This window comes from Acinonyx jubatus, chromosome F2, assembly GCF_027475565.1.
Source record: "Acinonyx jubatus isolate Ajub_Pintada_27869175 chromosome F2, VMU_Ajub_asm_v1.0, whole genome shotgun sequence".
Taxonomy (NCBI): Eukaryota; Metazoa; Chordata; class Mammalia; order Carnivora; family Felidae; genus Acinonyx; species Acinonyx jubatus.
Genome location: NC_069394.1, coordinates 2,220,379 through 2,239,102, shown reverse-complemented (window position 1 = coordinate 2,239,102; position 18,724 = coordinate 2,220,379).

Here is an 18,724-nt window from a genome sequence, read left to right as displayed (position 1 = left end):
CCTGATGGAAAAAAGGACCCGGCCCCACTGTCAGCAAAGACAAGGACACAGGCAGTCACCACACCTGGGTTCAGGGCCATCTTTGGTGGGCGGACGTATGGTGCAAGGGGGTCCGCGATGGTGGCCAGCATCTACGAACAAGCAGCAAAAGGTAGGAAACAAAGGAAAAGGCTGGAGACAGCAGGTCGCCAAGGACTCGTGCATCTGAGAACCACCAGGGCGGGACGAGCTGGGACAGTTGTTCACTCCCCAGCACCTGAGTGACAGAGAAGGACACAGTCTTGGCACAACCTCAGCACAGCAGCGGCCTGTATCCCGGCACCCGTGGGCCTCTGGGATCTGTGGCCCCATGGCTGCTACATGCGGAAAGGGGGTCCGTGTGGTTGGGGAGAGTAGGAACCTCAGGAGGCTGCTGACTTTATGCCCAGCACATCCAAGGAGGGGTGGCTAGAAGTAGGGGCGGGTCACATATGACGGTGATGGAGGCACATGGGGCTCGAGAGTGGGGAAGCGCCCAGGGGCTCCTGGCATGGTCTGACTGGGGACAGAGGACCAGCTGTTGAGAAGGGGAACGTAACTGGAAGGGTAAGCAGGACAGTGGTAGCGGGCGTGTGGGGTGCCCACTATTGATTGGACAGGCTCCGTCTACAGCAGGTGACAGTCCGCAAGCCCTGGAGATTTGGCTGCACGTGAGTCATACAGCGCAGAGGTCCAGTGGGGGTACAGCCCTGAGGCGGCTGGCGGGACCCGGGGGAATGGCAGCTCTGAAGGGCCAGCAGGGGAAGGGCCCATAGGAAGGCCTATCTGAGGGAGAGTCAGAAGGGGAGCTGCTAATGGTAAAAGCCATGGTGGGGGGGGGGGGAGAGAGAGAGAGAGAGAGAGAGAGCTCAAAGGAGCCAGAGCTGCCAAGAGCTGAGGCAGACACTGGAATGAGCCTTCCTGGATTCAGCATGAATTCTCGTGGGTTCTGGCTGAGAAGGCTCACAGAGTTCTGCAGGAAGTAAGATCATGGTGAATTCAGGGGTGAATGGTCAATGAGGACAGTGCAGGATAGGCGGTGCTCCCAGGAAGTCTGGCTGTGCAGGTGAGCGGGGGGTGGGGGGGAGAAGCCTGGCTGTGCAGGTGAGCAGGGGGACGGGGCGGGGGAAGCCTGGCTGTGCAGGTGAGCAGGGAGACAGGGGAGGGGGAAAGCTGGCTGTGCAGGTGGGCAGGGGGACGGTGGGGGGAATGCCTGGCTGTGCAGGTAAGTGGGGGGATGGGGGCGAAGCCTGGCTGTGCAGGTGAGCAGGGGGCGGGCACTAGCCCTCAAGTCATGGGGGTGGAGAGCGACTTCACCTTGCTTTGTAAGAGGGAGCAGTTCACTTGTTAGATGCAGATATCAAGGAAAGCAAGAGACTTTAGGTACAACAGAAAAGAAGTAGACTCTTCTGGTTGGAGGCTGAGTCAAGAAGACGTAAAGTGACAACATGGAGATGCTCACAGAAAAGAAATTTAGTCACCTTGACTTTTGGTAAAATGGCAAACTGATAAATATTTTAAATATTTAAAAATATACCAAAAAAAGAAAGAAAGGGCTTCTTGAGAACCTCTGTGATCAGTGGGCACGTAGGAGCCCTCAGCTCAGACACCACATGTGGACGGGTCTGCAGAGGTGAGCAGAGGGCACAGACCCTTGTCTGATGGCATTTACCAGGCTGTGTGACCTTGTGCTTCAAGCCGCAAGGTCTCCGGGAACAGGAAGCGAGGCTCAGGTCAGGTCTGCCCCCAGAGGTAATGCCTGGCTGGGGCTGTCCCAACCATACCCTCAGTGTCCAAGGGAACTACACACAGACCCGTGCCCTCTCCCTGATATATTTCAAACTCAGCTGACTCCAACTTTGGCATAAAAAGGAAATCATTTGAACCGTGATCTTCCCTTAAGCGTGTTCCCAGCCTGAATTCATGCTGCCTCGGTGGTCTTAAAACCTCAAGGCAATATAACTTATTTAAGGACTGATAGGGTCCCCTGGATCCTGACAGTAGCAAATTCAAATGCTTTCAGAGCCCACTTTCACCATGAGAGAATCTAGATACAGAGCATCATTAGAAGTTAGGGGGCGGGGACTAGCAAAACAAACCTGGCACAGAATAATAGAACAATGAAATCAATAATAAAAACAAGAAGATAAATTAATGAAATAGGAAAGAAACAGATGAGAGACAGTCAGCAATGTAAGACTTTTCTTTTGGAAAATACCAATAAAAATGACAAATCTTTGGTGGGGCTATGAAGAGAAAGGGCACAAATACGCTGTTATAGGAACAAAGAGGGAGTAGGGCTTCAGGTGTGGGATGGAGTAACGTGAACGGCCACATTTGAAAAATAACTTAAAAGGTGGACAACGTATATGGCACATGTTTTCTAAGAGACTGGACATCAGATAGGAGCAGGGACTGCTGAGAGATGAGGAGACACAAAGCAAGCCCTCTTACTTCCTGCTTACTTCCTGGGGTCAGTTCCCAGGCCATGACACAGGGAAGGGGCCGGGGTGGACTCTCTGGGTTGAGGAGCTGAGAGGAAGTCTCAAGTAGCTGGTGTTCACAGCACAGAATGCCAGAGAGGATAGAGCTACATGCAGGGCAAACCCCAGTGATGTACAGGGCGTCCCCTTTGCACACTCAGTGGTCACTGTGTGCACGAGAGGAAACTGCCCAAGTTTGGGAAAGACCCACCAGAAAGGATCAGGGGTAGCAGTACCATATGCACCAGGACCAGGAAGAGCTGTTGCCACCAGTCAGACGGAACACCTCATGGTTTCCACCAGTTGGGTAGAGCATGCAGGGCCAGTTTGTCTCAGGGGTGCAGAAGGATTGGCACTAGATTAAATGCTGCTCTGCTGAGTCCTTAACCAAGTTTTAGAAGAAAGACCTGAAACTGTTTCCTTAAGAACTGAGCCCTAGGACAAACCTAAGAATATCCATAGGAATGCAAACGTATCTAACACCCAATCAGGTAAAACTCACAGGGTGTTAAATTTGACCCAAAATTACTAAGCAGACAAGGAACGCCAGTAAGGAGGAGAAAATCAATCATCTGGCTCACCCAGAATTTACAAAAATGTTAGAAAGAGCTGCTAAGGATGTTAAAACAATTATTATAAATGTATCCAGTATATTGCAAAAGCTAGGGAAAGTACTGAGCATGCCAGTAAAGCTATGAAAGATACAAAAAAGATCCAAGGCAAACGTCTAGTGGTAAAAACTGATGTGAAAGATACACCATGTGGGATGAACAGGAGGTAAGACACTGCAGAAGCAAAGATTAGGGAACTGGAAGACAAAGCAAAAGAAATGATGCAAAATAAACACAGATTTTTTTTTTAAGACTGAAAAATTTCAGGGCGTCTGGGTGGCTTAGTTGGTTAGGTGTCTGACTCTTGATTTCAGCTCAGTTCATGATCTCACGGTTGTGAGACTGAGCCCAGCATTGGGCTCTGTGCTGAGCATGGAGCCTGCTTGGGCTTCTTTCTCTCCCTCTCTCTCTGCCCCACTGCTCCCCACCTCTCTCAAAAGAGATAAATAAACTTTTTTTAATGTAAAAAAAAAGACTGAAAATTCTCACAAAGCCTCAGTGAGCGGTGAGACGACACTGGGCAGACTGATACAGGAATAACAGGAGTCCCTGAAGGAGAGGAGGGACCAGTGAGCATTTGTAGAACTAATGCCTGGAGGTTTCACATGTTCAATGAAAACCGTAAAACCCACAGATCCTGGAGACTCACAGAATTTCAACAAGATGCATGAAGAAAATGACATGAAGGCACATTCTAATCAAATTGCTCAAAACAAGCCATGAAGAGAAAAATCTTAAAAGTAGTCAGAAGAGAAGGATGCATCACGTGCAGAAGAGCCAAGTGTGACAGGAGACTTTTTGGAAATAACGCAAGCAATGGAAGAGCAAAGCCGCATTTGAACTGCTGACAAGAAAGATCAAAATTTTATACCCAGTGAGAGTATCTTTCAGAAATGAAGGCAAGACTCTAGTTTCTGCTCCGAGATGGAAGAGCCTAGAAGTCGTTGCTCCTGTTTGCATGACAAGAAAAAAGCTGAGCAAACTGAAAATCAATGACTTTTCTTAGAATCATCAGAAAACTGATGTCACAGGACGAACTGCCACCCCCAAAACTGAGGCACTGACTCAGGTGAATGTAGGGACTGGGACCAGCAACTGCTAGGGACATGCAAATGGACCTTCAGGCAATTCAACATTAATTCATCATTAAAATTCATAGCAAACCAGCAAAAACTGCAGACATGAATTCGATGGGTGAGTGGAGAGAGTATTCCTCTTGAGGTCAAGAGAAAGAAATTAACATGTGGTATCACTGTTCTGCTCCAGATTACTCTGGAGGTCAAGACCAGTGCAGTAGCCAAGAATGGGAAATAAGATGTAGGAAGAAGAGGAGAGTGTGCACAGGGTCCAAAAGAATCTGTAGAGATATTATCAGAATGAGGACAATTCCTTAACAGGACTGTTAGACACAAGTCAAATATCGAAGTTGATTGTATTTCTCCATTAGCAGCCATACAACAAAAAAGATGCAAGAAATTTTTGGATAAAATCCGGAAAAATGTACATACTTTGGAGAAAATTGAATCAGTTCTCTGGGAGTCTTTAAAGAAAGTCTAATCAAATAATATCCCATTTTCATGGATTGGAAGTTTGAGTATGGAAAATTCCAGTTACCGAAAACTGATTCATTGATTCGAGGTGGTAATACAAATCCTAATGATTTTTTGGGTGTGAAGCATAAAGAACGAATTCTAAACTACATATGAAAATGTGAGGACCCAGGAACCACCCACAGGTCTGAAAGCTGATAACATAGATGGACTTGTCCTTTGGTCAACCGGTCCTTTTATAGGCTGGGTTAGGACACGTGGTTACAGTTGTGGGCTGGACACTTCTGTGGAGGACAGAATGAGGCCAGGAACAGACCCACAAATTTATAGACATCTCTGCATATCAAAGTTTTTGATTAAAGCTCAGAGGGCAAACATTGAGCTTTCCAAGAAATCATGCTGGGAAATTGGGTGTCCAGGTAGAACTGAACCCCTATCTTATACCACGTGCAAAAAAATAATTCTACATGGATTTAAGACTCAGGAAATCTATAATGCTGTTGGAAAATATTAAGAGAAAGAATTTTCAAACAAGCACAAAATGTACACACCCAAAGGAAAAGATTTATTCATCTGCTTGTATAAAATTAAAGAATTCTTATTTATTGAATCAAATCTTCAAAAATAAAATGATAAGTCGCAGACGGGAGGAGATTTGCATCGTAGTTAATCCAACAAAGTCATGGTTCTAATCGTATAAGGAACTCTCAGACAGAAAAATTGGGCAAAAGATTCTAAGAGACATCTCATGCACACACACAAATCCCAAATATCTCATAAATATGAAAATATGCCCTAGTAATCAGGAAAAAAGCAAATTTAAATCACAAGATACCACTATGCATCTACTAGACTGGCAAAAATCAAAAGACAGACATCAAATGATGGCAAGGATGAGAAGCCATGAAAATTTCCTATTTTGAAAGGCAACTCTTTTGAAAGACAACCTGGCCTCCCTGAGGAATCTGAATATGTCCATACTGTATGGCTTGGCAATTCACTTCCAGGTCTCTACACTCAGAGCACGGGACACAGGCACCAGAGTGTTTAGGACACCCCCAAACCTGAAAACCCCAAATGTCCATTAAAAGAAGTGAATAAATACAGTGTGGTACATTCGTATGAGGATCGCTCTAAGTGCGTGGGGCACGGCCATATACAGCCTGAAGTTAATCCCACAAATATCATGTGCAGTGAAAAAGCGCGTCCCCAAAGAATGTATGTTGTGCATTTCCATTCACATAAACTCCAAAGCAGGCAAGATTAAGCAACATATTGTTCAGGATGCACACGGGGACGCTAAAACTACAGAAGACGTGAAGGAAAACGATCACAGAAACTGGGGTAGTGGCTCCCTGGGGGCGAGGGAGGATGGGGTGAAGGATGGAGCCCCGGCAGCCCCAAGGTGCTGGCGAGGTTCTAGTGTCCAAGCTCCACGGTCATTCTAGGGACCCTTGCTTTGTCGTGACCACATGCACACATGTGTTTTGTACATGCTCTGTGCCTATATTCCCTGGTTGTTACTTTAAATAACCAAGAGTCCCCCATTGAAGATTCCAGAATTTTGGAAAAGAAGTGCCACTCAAACCAGAACATACTAGAAAACTGGCATCCTTGCTTGGATGCAAAATGCCACGTCATTCTCAAAATCAGGGCACGGAAACCCACGAGCAGACAGTAAGAGCTTCCAGGAACACCAGACACGCCATGAGCCACACAGTCCACACAGAGATAGGCAGGGAGGTTCTGTGCCACGACATCACGTCAATGATACCCCTGAGGTGCTCCCCCCAAATTTAAAGAAAAATCATAGCTGTCTGAGTCTTACATGAGAAGAGCTTCTGCTGGGGAAGATGGAGAATAGAAATCCAAACTTTAAAAGTCTAGAGATGTTTTTCTAAGGGAAAAAAAAAAACACCCTGGATAACTCGGAACAGGAGTAACCATCAAAAACATCGAGGAAGAAAGCTTTCCTGGATGGAAGGAGAACGAAGCAGAAAGACCAAAAGGTCACCTGTCCCCAAACAAATTCAGAGAAACGACCACAGGCCTGGCAGTTATGTTTCTGTTTATTTTGTTTCAAGACTGAATATGCCATCTCTCAGCATTCTGTCAGAAAAAAAAAAAATCACATACCAAGGAACAAAAATAAGGCTGCCCTCCAATTTCTCATCTGCCGTAATAAATGCAGAAGACGCGGGGGGCGAGTGTACAGGTATTTGAAGGAAATCTAGGTTTGGGTTCAGGACAGATTCCCATGGCAGATGAGCGAAGGCTGATAACGCACAAAGTTAGGGTAGACGCCGTGTGCAGAAAGAACACGCTGGGGCGTGCAAAGCACACAGCAGCCCAGGGATTGTAGGTATGGAGTGGACACGAGGGCTGGGGGTGTGTCCCTGAGCTCCAGGAACCCACGTGTCGGAGGGAAGAAAGCTGACCTCGGCACTCAGGGGCCCTTGTGACCCCACGGCCACCTCCGCCCTTTCAAGCCACACAAGTGGTGTGCATAGGGGTCCCCGCAGGGACAGGTGGCTCTTATCAACCTAATGTGTTGGCCTTGAGACCCCTACTGAGTGAAAGAGTTGGAGTCATGGGGGGGCATCCCACCCCGCCGGGTCTGCATCCTGCTTTGCTGGTGGACAGACAGGCATTTCTCACCGAGTCCCACTCTGCGCCCTTCACCTGTGCACAGACGACCATGCTCAGCTCAAGAGGGGGACACTGTCTTTCCTAGTCCTCAGCCACATCCTGCCTCGGACCCAGACCCTCTGCAGTGACTCAGGTTGCCCTGCTCCAGAATCAGGTCTGGCCCTCCCTCCCGATCTGAGGAGGAGGAGGGGAGGGAGGAGACCCCACACAAAGATTTCTTCAATCCCTGGCTGTAAATTCCAGGGGAGAGCAAGGTGGCCGTGTGAACTTCAGAGAGCAGGCCATAAGGACAAGAGCCCAGGACATCAGCCAGTGTCCAGGGGGAACTTGCACCAGAGGGAGAGCGTGAGCTGAGCAGGTGCAGGCATGTGCAGGGCCCCCAGGGTGGGTGGGCAGGTGGGGGGCTCCAGGGAGGGGCCCTGGGCTGGGGAGAGAATGGTGTGGGACTGACAAGGTCAGGTCAGGGGAAGCCAGAGACAGACCATGCAGGGCCTGGGGAACAGAGCAAGGACAGGAGGGAGGAGTAGACATGCTCCCTGCCCCCCCCACCCCCTGGCCGGGGCAGAAAGTGCCACTTTCTCACGTGCTTTGGAGGATGAGTCCACAGAATCCACTGATGGATGCTGAGGACGGGTGTGCAGGGCCCCCCGCCCTGGCAGAGCACCAGGTGGGGGGCGGTGCCCTTGATAGAGGCGGGACTTGGGGCCCAGGCGTCATGTGGGTGGGAATCTGGAGGTGGAGGTGCTGAGTAGAGAGTGGATACAGAGGGAAGATGCCCGCAGAGCCCCCCGTCTCCCTCACTCCGAGGAGGCCCAAGTATCACCCCACAGTCAGGACCGGGGATCAGCTGAGGGACAGGAAGACCTCTCTTCTGCCCTGAAGCCAGAGGAGCCACGTCAAAGCAGGAAGGGACACTTGTCCTCAAGCCAAGTGCCACCTGAGAGCTGTTCACATGACCAGACCAGCACAGGTGCCACCCAGAAGTGCCTGATCCATCATGGCTGCCCGGACCCTGGGCTCCTCTGGGAGACAACCTGGATATCTGGGTGCCAGCTCTTGGTTTCCAGTGTCCCCCTGGTCCCCACAACCTCCCTCCCCCGTGGCTCCCACCACTCCCCATGGCTCCCACAGCACCCCCATAGTTCCCAAAACCCCCCATGGTCCCCTTGGCCCCGCATGGTGCTCACATAACCCCCATGGTTCCCACAGCCCCACATAGTCCCCTCAGCCACGGTCCCCACAGCTCCCATGGTCCCCATAACCTCCCAAGGTTCCCACAACCATCCCCCATGGCTCCCTGAGTCCCTCCATGGCTCCCACAACTTCCCCATGGCTTCCACAGCCCCTATGGTCCCCATTGCCCCCCATGGTTCCTACAACCCCCTCCCATGGCTCTCACAGACCTCCCATGGTCCCTACAGCCCCCTGTGGCTCCCATAGCCCCCCTCATGGCTCCCACAGTCCCCCCTCATGGCTCCCACAACTCCTTCCTTCATAGATCCCACAAACACCCCTTGTTCCCACAGCTCCCCCATGACTCCCACAATCTCCTCCCTCATGGTTCCCATGGCTCCCCATGGTCCCCACAGCCCTCCATGGCTCCCACAGCTCCCCCCATGGTTCCCAGAGCCCCCCATGGTGCCCATGCCTCCCCATGGTTCTCACAGTCCCCCCATGGCTCCCACAGCTACCCCATGTTTCCCAATAGCACCCCCTATGGTTCCTACAGTCCCCCATGGTCCCCACAGCCCCCCATAGTTCCCACAGCCCCCCATGGCTCCCACAGTCCCCCCCATGGCTCCCACCACTCCCCATGGCCCTCACAGCCCCCCATGGCTCCCACCGCTCCCTCCCTCATAGAGCCCACAAACACCCCTTGTCCCCACAGCTCCCCCATGACTCCCACAATCTCCTCCCTCATGGTTCCCACCGCTTCCCATGGCCCTCACAGCCCACCATGACTCCCACAGATCCCCCATGGTTCCCAATAGCCCCCCCCATGGTTCCCACAGCCCCCCATGGTGCCCATGCTTCCCCATGGTTCTCACAGTCCCCCCATGGCTCCCACACCTCCCCCCATGTTTCCCAATAGCACCCCCCATGGTTCCTACAGTCCCCCATGGTCCCCACAGCCCCCCATAGTTCCCACAGCCCCCCATGACTCCCACAGCCCCCCCCCATGGCTCCCAATAGCACCCCCATGGTTCCCACAGCCCCCATGGTGCCCATGCCCCCCCCATGGTTCTCACAGTCCCCCCCATGGCTCCCAAAGCTCCCCCCATGTTTCCCAATAGCACCTCCCATGGTTTCCACAGTCCCGAATGGTCCCCACAGCCCCCCATGACTCCCACAGTCTCCTCCCTCATGGCTCCCACCACTCCCCATGGCCCTCACAGTTCCCCATGACTCCCACACCTCCCCCCATGGTTCCCAATAGCCTCCCCCATGGTTCCCACAGTCCCCCATGGTCCCCACAGCCCTCCATGGTTCCTACAGCCCCCCATGGCTCCCATAGTCCCCCCTATGGCATCCACAGCCCCCTATGGTCCCCACAGTGCCCCTCATGGTTTCCACAGCTCCCCATGGTCCCCAGAGCCCCTCCCATGGCTCCCACAACCCACCACGGGTCCCACAGCCCCCCTTGGCTGGAGCCCCTTGGGCTGATTTCCCAGGTTCCCTCTTCAGATTGGCGGCAGCAGACAGACGTCACAGGAGGGCTCTGGGGCAGGCAGGAAAGGCCGCTGCTCCTGGACCACCCATCTGGCACTGCGTCCACCACCAATTACTGTGTCCGCTTGGCTGGATTTTCTGTCCTGTGTAGTCAACACTCCCAACCTTTCCCGGGGACCAGAGGTCACAGCTGAACCAATTAATTTGAAGCAGCCCTTCCATGCTTCATAACTCCCGCCACCAAGGCCCTCTCGGTGTCAGCTGTCCGTCTTCATTGGGAGGCTGATTGATTGGCGATGTTTTATTTTGTTTTATTTTATTTTTTGCCTGCCCTCTGCAGGGCTTGAGGTGGGGAGGAGAGCACCAATTTCCCCTGGGGGAATAATTAAAGCTCTTTGCTTCTGAGCCAGATTTAACGAGGCTAATGGTCCAAGCGAGCCAAGTCCCTGCGAACAAGGTTAGCAGAGACTGGGAGAAGCCTGGCTGCGCCCACCCACCTGGCTCAGCGCCCCTCACCGACAAAGCAGTGGACGCCGGTCCCTTCCCTCGGAGAGCCATTGTCTGTGTCTGCAAATGGGGACGATCGCGGACGTTTCCCTGCATTCAAGGTTAGATGCAGGATGAACATCGGACACCAGCCTCTGCTGACTCACAGCAGCCCGGTGGACAGGCAGACTCGGGGAGTTTGTCCCCAAATTATATTTTAATAATTATTTTAAGGCTTTAATACTAAGTAATATTAATTAAAATGTTTTAATGTCTTTCAGAACTATTATTTCTTTAAGTATCAACTGAGGTCCAGGTCCGTGGAAAGGTGCCAGGACTCACCCAGGGACGTGTCCTCTTCCGCAACTTGGCCACGGCTCCCTGAAACACCCAGGCTCTGTGATAAGGTGACCGTGTCCAGGTGCCCCCAGAGACAGCACAGGCCAAAAGGTGGTCCAAGGCTGGACGTCCAGAGACACGTGAAGTCTGACTCTTGATGTAATGGATGCGATAAAATAAAATAACACGCACAGCACTGTGATGTCCTCGTACATAGAAACGGCTCGTGGGTCTCGTTTGTACGAGGACCTATTGCCATTTGGTGCCGAATGAAATAATTTAGAAGGCTGCTAGAAATAAAACTTTTTTTTGCTTATTTCAGCAAACGGAGCGTAGGCTCAGGATTTGCCCCAATTTCTTCCTTCTATCAAACCTTTACGACGATTAGCTTACTTATTCAAGAGCTTTATTTCGTTTCCTGACACCGGTCCACAGCTCCACACATTTGCGTTCTTGTGCTGCCTTTGTCCTTTCCCTTCCGTTCTTTGGGTGGTGTTCCCAGATGCTCCTTTCCTCCCTTAACGCACAAGGCGACGCGTTCTACCGTCACAAACCATGATTTACGCGGCGCCCCGCGTGCAAAGTGCTCTCGCGCTCTCCCAGCCTTGTTCGGTGCTTCTCCGTAAGTGCTTCTCAGGCAGGACCTGAAGCACGCTCCGCGGGAGGGGAGGGGGCCCCCGAGTCCCTCCCCCCCTCCCACCCCAGCAGGTCCTGGGAACCCTGGACGGAGGGATCTGGAACTTGAAACTCCTTCCAGCCCGCGTTTGGAATAGAGTGACCCACGAGAAGGGGTCCTCTGACCAGCCTCCAGGTGCCCAGAACCCAACTCCTAGTGTGGTTGTGACGACAGGGAGAGACGGGGCGGGGCAGCCCCGCACCCAGCGCGGGACCCCACAGATCTCACCCCCTCCCTTCCACTGCTTGTCTGCTCGGGGAGAGCAGGGTCTGGGCCCATTCATCCTGCTGGGCCCCAGGGCATGGGGGCCTGCACCTTCAAGGCACTGACTTAGTGTGTAATTAAAAGCTCAGGGTGAGGAACAGCTAACCAGTGGTGAGCTGGCTAGTTAAGGTCCTGCCTCTGCTGTAGTCTTTTCTTTCTTTTCTTATCTTTTCTGCTCAGCTCTCCACACACGAATCCACCGGCACGTCGTTTCTTTATCAGCTCCCTCTGTCTCCCCGCAGAAAGAGGTGGCGAGAAGGCTGGGGCTCTGGGTCTGCAATGCCCACATCCTGCCCCACCACCCACCACAGCCCCCAGCTGACTCGCACAGCAGAGGGTCCCTCACGGCAGGTGCCCAAAGCATGTGTGGCTCAAGGTGACAGTGGAGTCTCTTCCCCCGGGGTGCTGGGAGGGCCACCCTCAAGGACCCTGTGTGACCCCTCGTCCGTCTGTGCCTGAAGGACATCTGTGACATCCGCGGTGGGGCTTTCTGGCACCTCCCCCAGTCTTGGTCCCGGCCCTTGGCCTCCAGGCTGTTCCGCTCACGTGGTGGGCGGGCCACCCGAATGTGAGCCCGAGGACACTTTGTCCTCCGGGAAGTGGGGAATCTCCCTAAGGCCACGATGGCCAAGCCGGGCCTTCCCAGCTGGTCTGGGGGCACCTCCCACAGCGGAGGCAGGGTCATCTTACCACACGGCTCACAAGAGCAGATTAATTACAAGAGACTCAACTCAGGGGGCACCGGGGTGGCTCAGTCGGTTAAGCATCCAACTCTTAATTTCGGCTCAGGTCACGATCCCAGGGTCTCGGGATTGAGCCCCTCATCGGGCTCTATGCTGAGGGTGGAGACTGCTTGGGGCTCTCTCTCCCTCTGCCCCTCCCCCAGCTCATGCTCCTCTCTCTGTCTAAAATAAAAGGAAAGAAAAGACTAGACTCACTCAGAAATAGGCAAACAGGTGCTCTGCAGATTTGATGGCTGTCCCTGTGCCATCTGTTGGGTCTACCTGCGAGGTCCCCAGGTGCACTGCGGGGGTGTGCAGGTGAAGTGAATGGCAGTGCTCCACACCTCGTTCTCCTCCTGTCCAGCCTGGGCCCCCTTTCACGGTGGGGGGGTGGCTACTCCTAATTTGTCTTCCAGCCCCCAGAGTCCACCCCGGGGCTGGTGCGGGGTGGGCATTCCGGAAGTTTTGCTGACCAACACTGACGGCCTCACTGCAGTCCCAGGAGGGCTCCCTGGACCCCCGAATCGCAGGGCTCAGAGCATGCGATGTTTACTCCGTGTGGCCCCACTTTCGAGATGCCCTCCTGTTGGCTCTAGAACAATCCGTCACAGCGCAGGCTACCCGAGGCGGGTGTGTCTGTAACATTCAGAGTCCCCCTTTGGAAGCTGGTGGCTTCCACAATTCAATACACATCAGAGCAAAGGTTACGTAAAACCCCACAGTTAAATCGACATGGTGATATGTAGGGCTGATGACTCCTTCTCTGCAATTACCTCCGAAGCCTTGTTTTCATTCTGGGAGACTCATTGCAGCTCTGTCCTTCCCTGAACTTTAGAACTTACCCCACGGACTGCATACACCTGTCCACAGTTCTGGAAGCTTCTCGAGGGTCTCCGACCTGCAGCAGCCCTTTGTGACCCGAGCTGACAAGGTGGGCGGTGGCGGGGAACACGGGCCCCGCCGGGAGCTCGCCGTGGATGATACCTGCCTCACTCCCCCCACACGAGCCTCCCAGCCCCCTCCGCCCCCGCTGGTTCTTCCCGGGTGTTTGCAGAGCGTCCAGGCCCTAAACCTGCCGCTTGTCAGTGCGTCCCACATGTCAGATTTTCTCCCCAGAGGCAGCTCAGCAGCGGGTCGGTGCCTCAGGATCATGATGAAAACCACCCCGGGGCTTTCCGTGGCTCACGAAGGCGTCGGTGGCGGAGAAGTTATAGTTGCTATATGTGTGTGTCACCTGCAGAGGCCTCTAATTAGAGCTCCGCTGACAGCCCCAGAGGGGTGGGAGCTGAGGAGGCTGGGACGGCGGAAGAGAGAAGAGCCCAACTAGGCTCCTCTGCGCACAGGCCTGAGCGGCGGGGCAGGAAGGAGCTCGAGGGGCCCCCGGACTTGTCCCCGGGACTGCCCTACCCTCTCATCTCCAGCCCCTCCGTCCAGCGCAGTCCTGGGCTCCTGGAGGGGCCTGCCTGCCCCCGCCGGCCTTGACGGCTGCATCGCCCAGGACAGACTGGAGCGCAGGCTCCGTGGACCCGGCCGCGGCTCTGACCCCTGGTCCCGTGACCGGACCCCAAGCAGCGACGGGGGTAGAGGCTGGCCCGCCTGCCGCCTCAGCCCCTGCTCACTGGTCAGGACTCACTGGCCTGCAGGCTTTCTGCGTGGCTGGGCCTCCTGGGGTACGTGAGGGAGCAACGTCTTTAGACGTCAACTGCACCAGGCCTGCCAGGCGCCGGGGTGATGGGTGCCCTGCAGAGGGGCTGAAGTGTGTGTCTTTGCCGGGAGGACGAGCCAAGCCGCACCCGGTTGGTGAAGGTTCAGTGTGTCCCAGGGCCGGGCTCCTTCTCTGGAAGCACCTGTAACCGTGCAGAAGCCTTGGCCTAGCTTCTGGCCCTTAGGCTGGGCACCCACATGCACGTCCCGGAGGGGGCTGAGCGGGTGCCTGCGAGGATGGCTGGCGGGAGGAAGGCAGTGGACGAAGGCTGGACCTTGGGGGTGATCTGGCTGAGCCTTCTGCTTCTTGGAGCCCCCAGTGCCCGGCTGTCCTGTGAAGCCCAGATGTCAGCCTCACGTGGTTCCCATAGGAGTTAGGGAGCACAGGGGCAAAGCACCAGGCACACGGGGGAGCCTCAGCTTATGGGCCACTTGTGACTGCCGGGAAGGGACAGGAAAGGCTTTGGCAGCCCAAGGGCCTTGCGTCTTTCTGGCTCTCTGACTCCAGCATGGCCCCCCCTCCTTCCTGTCCCTCCTCCCGCTGTCTCCCCTCTCCGAGGGTCTTGCCCTCACACTGCTGTGTTTTTGGGTCGTCCTGTGGACCGCAGGTGCTGAGAGGCGGTAGCCCTGACATCCACCCACTCCCCGGCGTTCCCTGGGGGGCGCATTGGGACCCCTGGGATCCCCTGGCTTGCCCTGCAGTCTGGGTGTTGGCAGGTGCTCCCCAGGCCCCAGGGGTGCTCTGGGATCGCAGAGTCAGGGTCAGTGTGCCCGCCCACTGATGCTAGCAGTGATAGCGAACGCATGGCCCCTCAACACGAACCACAACCTCGCCCGCAGACTTCCCCCGGCGCCCCGTGAGCCGGCATCGCCATCGTCCCGGTCTACACAACGGGGAGTCCGAGAGCAATTCCGGGCGCACCCTGATTTTACCCTGAGCTCTGCCAGCCTCACCCTCGGCCGTTCTGCCTCATCGGGTCCTGGAGGGTCCAGGAGACCACCGCCGCAGGGGTCGGAAACCGCCCTCCGAGAGCCACCATGGGGGCGGAGGCGCAGAGCCCCCCCCACCCCCCGTGCTCCCCCGTCACGGCCTGTTCCTTTCTCTCTAGAGATGCTCACAATGCTTTAAATAGACGCTCCTAGCGGCTCCGTGTCCCCTTCCGCTGTTGCTGGTGGTAGTCGTAAAGGGGCGGGGCAATCTATTTCAGCTAATTGTAGGTTCGGGCAAAGCAGAGTTGTAGCGAACTACCACCGACACCAGCTCATTATCCATCAAAACCTCGACAGACCCCGGTCGGCAGCCAGACGGTGGCAGCGACATCCCTGTGCTGGTTTTCAGCTGGTGATTCCTTAAAGACTGAGACAATAGGCATTTAATACCGTTTGCTCAAATGAACCGTTCCCAGAGCAAATAATAATAATAAAAAAAAGTCCCTGAGAAGCCAATTAGATACTGCAGCTTGTACCAAACGACGGCCTTTTTAATAGACGCCCTTTTTACAAGTGCAGCTGTATCGCCCAGATGAAAAACCGGGCCCCCCTTTGCCACCGATATGTAAATAAATGCAGGCGATTGCATATGTATCAGCCCTCTTTCATCAACAGGGCTTAGAGACCCGAGAGGAACACTTCAGATAAAGTGGCAATTTGTGGAAGAGACTTCTCTGCGGAGAAGGGGCCGGGGGCGGAGGCGGGGGGAGAATCCAAGAGACCTGCTGGGGTCGAGGATCGTGGCCAAGGCCTGAGGAAGAGCTCAGCTCCACATCAGAAAGAAAAGACCACCATGGACCTTCCCCTGCAGGGATGAGGTGGGCGGGGACCGTGGGCGCCATCCGCCTGCATGCCAGCCGCCGCTCTGTTGGGCGGGCACACACTCCCCTTTAAGAGGGTCTCTTAACCTCCAGTAACCTCCCCAAAAGCCGCATGTACGTGCAGTGTTCGCATACAGATCCAGGGTCCCAGGGGGCCGCAAGTCAAGGAGATGTACATTCTGGTGTGGGCTCTCTGCCCCCAACGGGCACGAGGGACGTTTGGAAGGATCTGCGGCTGTCACCGCTGGGGGAGGGGTGCTACTGGCTTCTCGCGGGTGGAGGCCAGGAGTGCCGCTCAGGTCCCTCCAGTGAGGCACAGGTCGGCTCTCTGTGAGGTACGATCCCACCCCAGACGACAATAGTGGAGGCTGAGGTGGAGAAAATCCACTGTGCACAATTCTGCTAGAACGGACCCCACAGATGATCCCTGTGACTACCCTGCATTTGTGGATGGAGAGGCTGAGGTCCAAAATGGGGAAGGAACTTGCCCAGACCAGTGGCAGAGACAGATTGAGCAATGCACTAGGCCCTGCCCCAGTCCCTGCCCCATCTGGCCCCCTGCCCCAGCCTCTACCCCAGCTGGACTCCTGCCCCAGCCCTTGTCCCAGCTGGACCCCTGCCCCTGCCCCTGCCCCAGCTGGACCCCTGCCCCTGCCCCTGCCCCAGCTGGACTCCTGCCCCAGCCCCTGTCCCAGCTGGGCCCCTGCCCCTGCCCCATCTGGACCCCTGCCCCAGCCCTTGTCCCAGCTGAACCCCTGCCCCTGCCCCTGCCCCAGCTGGACCCCTGCCCCTGCCCCTGCCCCAGCTGGACTCCTGCCCCAGCCCCTGTCCCAGCTGGGCCCCTGCCCCTGCCCCATCTGGACCCCTGCCCCAGCCCTTGTCCCAGCTGGACCCCTGCCTCTGCCCCAGCTGGACCCCTACCCGCAGCACGGACCATGGCTTTGGCTCCAATGTCCATCAGTGTTCACCAGGGCAGCTGGATCACTTCTGCAGCCACTGAAGGTGGCCAGGAGCAAGGAACGGATTCTGTGTGCTCGGCTGTGGGAGGGGCTGGACCACAGGTCACACCTCACCGACCACCTCCAGCTGTCAGGTCCAGCCGGCAAATGATAGCAGACAGCATCAGAAGGGGGAGGGGCAGAGAGATGTGACCCCAGCCCCCTTCCCCCCTCCTGGGGCCCTCAGAGTCCTCCCACAATAAATTGCAGGCTTCTGGAAAGCATGCGCCCCTTTCCCTGGAGCCTGGAGCCTGCCTTCCCAAAAAGGCACCTGTGCTTCCAATTGGGAAACATTTTCCCCTAGAGATTCAAATAATTAAAATCATGTTGAAGAAAATGAGGTGTTGGTTGCATATCCAGCATCAGAGGCTACAGATGTGGGCACCGGGCCCAGGGGAGGCCCGTGCTCTCCCAGGCCAAGGACCCCAGCTTGCCGATGGGACGGACTCCATGGTCGGCAGTGGGCTGACCACGCTGGTGGGAAGGCTGGGTAATGGGGTCCCACTCCCAGGGAGCCCTTTCAGCCCCAAACTCCCTACTTTCTGGGTGTTTGCAAATCTACTTTGTCAATAGCAAACTCACCCCTGTCCGGAGCAGTGCAGGAAAGATCCGGAAGGTTCTGCAGTCTGGCACCTGATGCTGGGCGGGGCTGGTCGGCTCTGAGGCCCCATGAGAGACACCAGTACTGGGTCAGCACACTCTGTGCCCAGGCTGCACCACTCACGGGCAGGTCGCATGGCACCCCGCCCCACCTGCTGGTACTGGGCCATTGCCAGGGTGCTGGCAGGGGGCAGAGGGGTACCGTGGTACTTAGCTGGAGACCTGCTCCTCCCAGGGGCTGGGACTCACAGCAGATTGGCCAATCTAGGCCAATCCGTACTCCCTCATGTAAGGATGGGGAAACTGAGACAAGGGAACGACATCCTGGAGATCACAGAGCAAGTCAGGGGCCATCTCGAACTCCAGCCCTTCCCACCACCGGGGACTCAGAGATGTGTGTCCAGGCTTGGGTTGGGCTTCTGGAGGCTGAAGCACGAGTGCCCATAAGCCCCTGGGGCATCCGCCTTGTTGCAGAGGTGCTGACCCCCAGCAGGGCTCCTATGGTCTGGTCGGGGGCGGGGGAGGGCACAAGAGCACTGACTTCACATCCAGAAGTGGCCCCAGCCCCATGACCTTGAGTTCTGTCCTGTGCCCCGCACCAGGCCTGTCAACGGTGACCCCCTTCAGGGCGTCTCCTGCTCTGCTGGCCGCTCCGACCCCCACTGCCAGAGGGACCAGAAGCCAGAGATCACCTGCTCCTTCCACCACCAGGACACTGAGGGCTCTGGCCTCCCATATGCACGTGCACACGTGTGCCCGTAAGTGTGCCTACATAAGTGCACACGAGCACTCCCACGCTCACATGCACAAGCACATACACACACACACACACAAGCATGCCTGCCTGTGTGCCCCACACGTGCACATGTCTGAACGCCCGCACATGCTCCCTCGGGTGTGCTCAGTTCCCCCCAGGGCCCAGGGTCCTCTGTACCCAGATGCCTCTGACACGAAAGCCCGGGTGCACACTCAGGGCTCCTCCCACGTCCCTCCTCTCACACCCGTTTCCAACTGCTAAGATGGGGATCCTCCCATGAGCTCCTGCCCCCTGAGGACCTGGGCCCCCAGATGGTTACGCAGAGTAGCACCTGTGGCAGCGGGCACACAGGTGCCACAGGCATCCATCCGTGGTGAATGGGGGGA